This window comes from Bison bison, unplaced genomic scaffold (assembly GCF_000754665.1).
Source record: "Bison bison bison isolate TAMUID 2011002044 unplaced genomic scaffold, Bison_UMD1.0 scf7180017849760, whole genome shotgun sequence".
Taxonomy (NCBI): Eukaryota; Metazoa; Chordata; class Mammalia; order Artiodactyla; family Bovidae; genus Bison; species Bison bison.
In genome coordinates this window covers 10,426-16,840 of record NW_011480333.1, presented here as the reverse complement: position 1 = coordinate 16,840, position 6,415 = coordinate 10,426, and the positions used below count along the sequence as shown (strand labels likewise).

General features: G+C 36.0%; 1 pseudogene; it reads left to right on the top strand.

The window, feature by feature from the left end:
* Positions 1–4,302: 4,302 nt before the first annotated feature.
* Positions 4,303–5,517, top strand: LOC104994258 (annotated as a pseudogene).
* Positions 5,518–6,415: the final 898 nt, after the last annotated feature.

Below are 6,415 nucleotides of genomic sequence, written 5' to 3'. Positions count from 1 at the left end.
AAGGACAGGGCCTGGCGTGCTGCAATTCATGGAGTTGCAAAGAGTAGGACACAACTGAGCGACTGAACTGAACTGGTTGGATCTCTGTGCAGTCCAAGGGACTCTCAAGAGTCTTCTCCAACAACACAGTTCAAAAGCATCAATTCTTCTGCACTCAGCTTTCTTTATAGTCCAACTCTCACATCCATACATGACCATTTGAAAAGCCATAGCTTTGACTAGATGGACCTTTGTTGGTAAAGTAATGTCTTTCCTTTTTAATATGCTGTCTCGGTTTGTCATAGTTTTTCTCCCAAGGAGCAAGTGTCTTTTGATTTCATGGCTGCAGCCACCATTTGCAGTGATTTTGGAGCCCAATAAAATAAGATATGTCACTGTTTCCATTCTTTCCCAATATATTTGCCATGAACTGATGGGACCAAATGCCACGACCTTTGTATTTTGAATGTTGAGCTATAGCCAGCTTTTCCCTTTTCTCTTTCATTATCATCAAGAAGCTCTTTTGTTCTTTGCTTTCTGCCATAAGGTTGGTGTCATCTGCATATCTGAGGTTATTGATATTTCTCCCAGCAATCTTAATTCCAACCTGTTCTTCATCCAGCCCAGCATTTCATATGTTGTACTCTGCATTTAAGTTAAATAAACGGTGAAAATATATAGCCTTGACTAACTCCTTTTGCAATTTAACCCAGTCCATTGTTCCATGTCCAATTCCAACTGTTGCTTCTTGACGTGCATACAGATTTCTCAGGAGATCCATATGGTGGTCTGGTATTCCCATCTGTTAAGAATTTTCCACAGTTTGTTGTGATCCACACAGTCAAAGACTTTGGCATAGTCAATAAAGCAGAAGTAGATTTTTTTTCTGGAACTCTCTTGCTTTTTCGAGGGTTCAACACATGTTGGCAATTTGACCTCTTGTTCCTCTGTCTTTCCTAAATCCAGTTTGAACATCTGAAAGTTTTCAGTTCACATACTGTGGAAGCCTGGCCTGGAGAATTTTGAGCATGGCTTTGCTAGGTTGTGAGATGAATGTGATTGAGCGGTAGTTTGAATATTCTTTGGCATTGCCCTTATTTGGGGTTGGAATGAAAATGGACATTTTCCAGTCCTGTGGCAACTGCTGAGTTGTCCAAATCGCTGGCATATGAGTCCAGCACTTTAACAGAGTCATCTTTTTGGATTTGAAATAGCTCAAGTGGAATTCCATCGCCTCACTAGCTTTGTCCATAGTGCTGCTTCCTAAGGCCCACTTGACTTCGCATTCCAGGATGTCTGGCTCTAGGTGAGTGATCACACCATCATGATTATCTGGGTCATGAAGATCGTTTGTGTATAGTTCTTCTGTGTATTCTTGCCACCTCTTCCTAATATCTTTTGACTCTGTTAGGTCTATAACATTTCTGTCTTTTATTGTGACCATCTTTGCATGAAATATTCCCTTGGTGTCTCTAATTTTCTTGAAGAGATCTCTAGTCTTTCCCATTCTATTATTTTCCTCTATTTCTTTGCATTCATTACTGAGGAAGGCTTTGTTATCTCTCCTTGCTATCCTTTGGAACTCCGCATTCAAATAGGTATATCTTTCCTTTTCTCCTTTGCCTTTAGCTTCTTTTATTTTCTCAGTTATTTGTAAGGTCTCCTTAGGCAACAATTTTTCCTTTTTTTGCATTTCTTTTTTGGGGGGATGATCTTGGTCACTGCCTCCTATACAATGTCATGAACCTCTGTCCATAATTCTTCAGGCATTCTGTCTATCAGATCTAATCCTTTGAATCTATTTGTCACTTCCACTATACAATCATAAGGGATTTGATTTAGATCATACCTGAATGATCCTGTGGTTTTCTCTACTTTCTTTTTTTTTTTTTTAATTAAATTAAATTTTTTTAATTTTTTTTATTTTTTAACTTTACAATATTGTATTGGTTTTGCCATATATGAACATGAATCTGCCACAGGTATACTTTCTTCTATTTAAGAATTTTTTTAATTAAAATTAAAATTTAATTTAAATTTAAAATTTAAGATGTTTTTTTTTGCTCTATACAGTCAGCAAAATCAAGACTGGAAGCTGACTGTTACTCAGATCATGAACTACTTATTGCCAAGCTGAGAATATTGAGTAGTAATTAAAAGAATGGAAAATCTTCCTACACCAGGTGCGGGAAATATATAACAAATAAGTTCACTGGGACAAAAACATTGGGTTGACTTTTTATTCTTGATTGGCTGCAGTACCATAAAGATTCTAAAGTTATTTTTCCATAATTATGTTGCATCATTATGATGCTTAAAATGAAATTTGGTCTAATAATATCTTTAACTTTAGATGTTCTTTTAAAACTTTGTGGAAAATTCCAGTGTATTAACTAAAGCAAGAATCAGTCTTAGATGCATTCCAGTTTGAATACTCCATGATAAATTCAACTGGAAGGGATGAAATGTCCCATAATCTCACCCTTAACAGGGAGAAGATGCTATCCACTCAGTGACTGTAATACATTTTTCAGGAGGTCATTTCTTACGTTTAAAGCATGACAAAAAAATTACAGCAAAATATTTCAAAATCTGAAATCAATTAGTCTGTCCATGTTAATGTGAGTGTGACAAGAGCTAAACATTCAAATTCTATTTTTCATTTTGATGTTAGTAGGGAATAAGTTGTGAAAAACTTCCCTAGGAAATGGCTAGTTGATATTTATCTATGTTTCTATGAATATGGCGGATTTGCTGGTCATTTTGATACATTTCCTGATATGATAAACTTTTTTTCCCTGTATGCCATGGAACTCCTTTGAAATAATCTATATTTTATATAAACATGAACTTCTGAATAATCAGAAGACTCAGTGGAGAAAAAGGACAGACTGACAGACGAAATAAACTGAAGCAATAAGGCAGAATTTGGCCTCTGTCATCAAACTGGATGGAAAATAATTTCAAGTGTTTATGAGTAACTTCAAATCATCCTTAGATTCTGAACAAACATCCACAAGGTAAGACTAAAAGAAAATAATTAGAACAAGGCTCACAGTTGTATGACTTTCTTTATGTAAGAAATTAAATTACTTTGAAGTCAAACAAACTTAAATTCAGTTCTAGATATATCACTTAGAAATGTGTGATTTTGGGAAAATGAATGATATGTTCTGAGTGTTAAATTCCTCAAGTATAAAATGGCAATCGCATTTCTTGTTATTGTAAATATTAAATATGATACATTAGACTATGAGTGGAGTGCATGATTGGAATATACTGTAGCAGTTTTGAGCAATACAGTGACATCATTGGAATAAAACTGAAAAGACAAATTTGAGCTGCTTTAGGAGAACCAATTTTTAGAGAATAAACACACAAAAAAAACTTGGTAGGAGGGTACTGCAGTAGAACAGGAAGAAATTAAGAAGGGAATGAAAAATTAGTGATATATTTTGAAAGTAGAGTCAACAGGATTTAACAAAGTTTTATGAGAGTATCAAGTGCAGAGGACTGCAATTTTTTTGTCAGGACAATAGCATAGAAAATGATAGTATTTAATGAGACAAATAAAGAATGCTTCTTTAAATTTTGTATAGGAACTGCTTCTGTTTTTATGGAAAAGTTAAAAGCTAATTTTATAAATACTAAATTGTCAATCAACTGGATGTCAAAAACTAGAGGTGTTGCATATATAAATTTGAAAATTAAGGGAGAGAGAGGGGCTGGAGACATAAAATTAGACTGCTGCAGCATTTACTGGTCAGGAAAAGGTAAATATCCACCTAAAGACCTAAGATGTATCAATGAGGTCTGAGACAATTCAAGACAGCGATCTTCTACTCATAGTTTAGTCAACTCACATTGATTATGTAAATTACCTTAAGAGAGTCACAGGTATTACACATTTGTGACTTTATAAATGGTGCTTCTTTTCATGGAATTCTCTTCCCTTTTAAAAAAAATTTTTTTTTATTCTCTCATTAAAAACAACAGCAACAACAGCTGAAGCATTGCTTCCTTTGGGAAGTCTTCTCTGCTTCCAGTTTGATATACACCTGTGATATGACTGTTAGCACTTTGTGAATATTCAGTTAATGGCTGAAATTGATTCCTCATTATGTGTCATAGTATTGAGGGTAGTGTTCTATGGCTTATTCAAGCTGGTAATTAAAATATCCATGGCACATTGGACCCAAAAGATACTCCATTCACATTCTTCTAATGAATGGATAAATGAAAATTTAAACATTTAATTCTTTACTCCCTTGTTTTGTAGGTAAACTGCTTCTTATATGTGAATTCAGCTCTTGTAAGAACTAGATGGAACCAAGGAACAATTTATCTTACTTTGTCCTCTCAGGCCTCAAAAAGAATCCAAAGGAGCAAAAAGTACTTTTTGTCATGTTCCTGGTCTTTTACATTTTGACTGTACTGGGCAACTTTCTTATTATCATTACTGTAACTGTCAGTAAGACTCTGAACTCACCAATGTACTTTTTTTCTTGCTAGCTTAGCGTTTATGGATGTCACTTATTCTTCTTCTACTACCCCCAGATTGATTTCAGACTTGTTCTTTGTGGGAGTGGGGGGAACATATCTTTTAAATCTTGCATGACTCAGCTGTTTGCAGAGCACATTTTTGCTGGATCAGGGGTCTTCCTTCTACTGGTGATGGCCTATGACTGCCATGTGGCCATCTGCAAGCTCTTGCATTATTTGGTGATCATGAGGCAAAGGCTATGTGTTGTGCTGCTGGTGGTGTCCTGGGTTGGAGGTTGTCTACACTCAGTAATTCAACTTTGTACTGTTTATGGGCTCCCATTCTGTGGTCCCAATATCATTGATCACTATATGTGTGACAGGTACCCATTATTGAAACTCGTCTGCACTGACACCTATGTCAGTGATCTTTTAGTTGCATTCAATGGAGGACTGATTTGCACTCTTGGGTTTTTGCTCTTACTCGTCTCCTATGGAGTCATCCTGCTCTATCTGAAGAACCTGAGTCAGAAAGGGAGGCAGAAATCCCTTCAGACATGTGGTTCCCACATCACTGTGGTTGTCTGCTTCTTTGTTTCCTGTATTTTCATGTATGTAAGACCTGCTAGGCAATGGCACCCCATTCCAGTACTCTGCCTGGAAAATCCCATGGACGGAGGAGCCTGGTGGGCTACAGTCCATGGGGTCGTTAAGAGTTGGACATGACTAAGCGACTTCACTTTCACTTTTCACTTTCATGCATTGGAGAAGTAAATGGCAACCCACTCCAGTGTTCTTGCCTGGAGAATCCCAGGGACGGGGGAGCCTGGTGGGCTGCCATCTCTGGGGTCGCACAGAGTCGGACACGACCGAAGTGACTTAGCAGCAGCAGCATCAAGACCTGCTAAAACATTCCCCATTGATACACTACTGAGTGTGTTTTATACAATCATAATGCCCATGCTGAACCCATTAATTTACAGTCTAACAAATTCTGAGTTGACTTATGCTATGAAGATGCTCTGGAGAAGAAACATTGTATCTCATATTAATTAATGCATCATTAATGCATCATCCATCATGAAGAGAGTTATTTGACATCAGGTTCCATTTCCTCTGAATGCAGAAACTATTTTAAATTTGACTCTGATTTCTCTTTCTTCTAGAAAATTATGGTAACTATCATTAAATAATATAATCATACAACTGTGCTATTCATAACAATTTGTTCCATGCTACAATGTAAGTTCCATAATTCTTGCCTGTCAATATACCTGGAAAATTCTAATGCTTATACAGCAAAGCATTAATATGAAATAAATGATTTATGAGGAAAATGTTATATATTTATACTGATTTTTAATCAGTTCATGTATCTATATCTTTTATACTTTTTAAGACAGTGCAATTTTTATTTCAGTTCAGTTCAGTCGCTCGGTCATGTCTGAATGTTTGTGACCCCCTGAATCACAGCATGCCAGGCCTCCCTGTCCATCACCAACTCCGGAAGTTCACTCAAACTCACATCCATCGAGTCGGTGATGCCATCCAGCCATCTCATCCTCTGTCGTCCCCTTTTCCTCCTGCCCCCAATCCCTCCCAGCATCAGAATCTTTCCCAATGAGTCAACTCTTTGCATGAGGTGGCCAAAGTACTGGAGTTTCAGCTTTAGCATCATTCCTTTTAAAGAACACCCAGGGCTGATCTCCTTTAGAATGGACTGGAATTTAAATTTCTAAATTTAATAATCTTTTATTTAGATTATTGTCATTTAAGTGAACTTTTTTATTTATGTTATTTAAAATATTTAATTCTATATAGATTTCCTTCTTTACTATATTTCAGTTGTATTATACATAAAATAAACATTTTTACTTTAATATTTTTACTATTTATAAGAAAATGTAGTAAAATAGATAATAATAAGAGCATAAATGAAATCCAAACTATATGG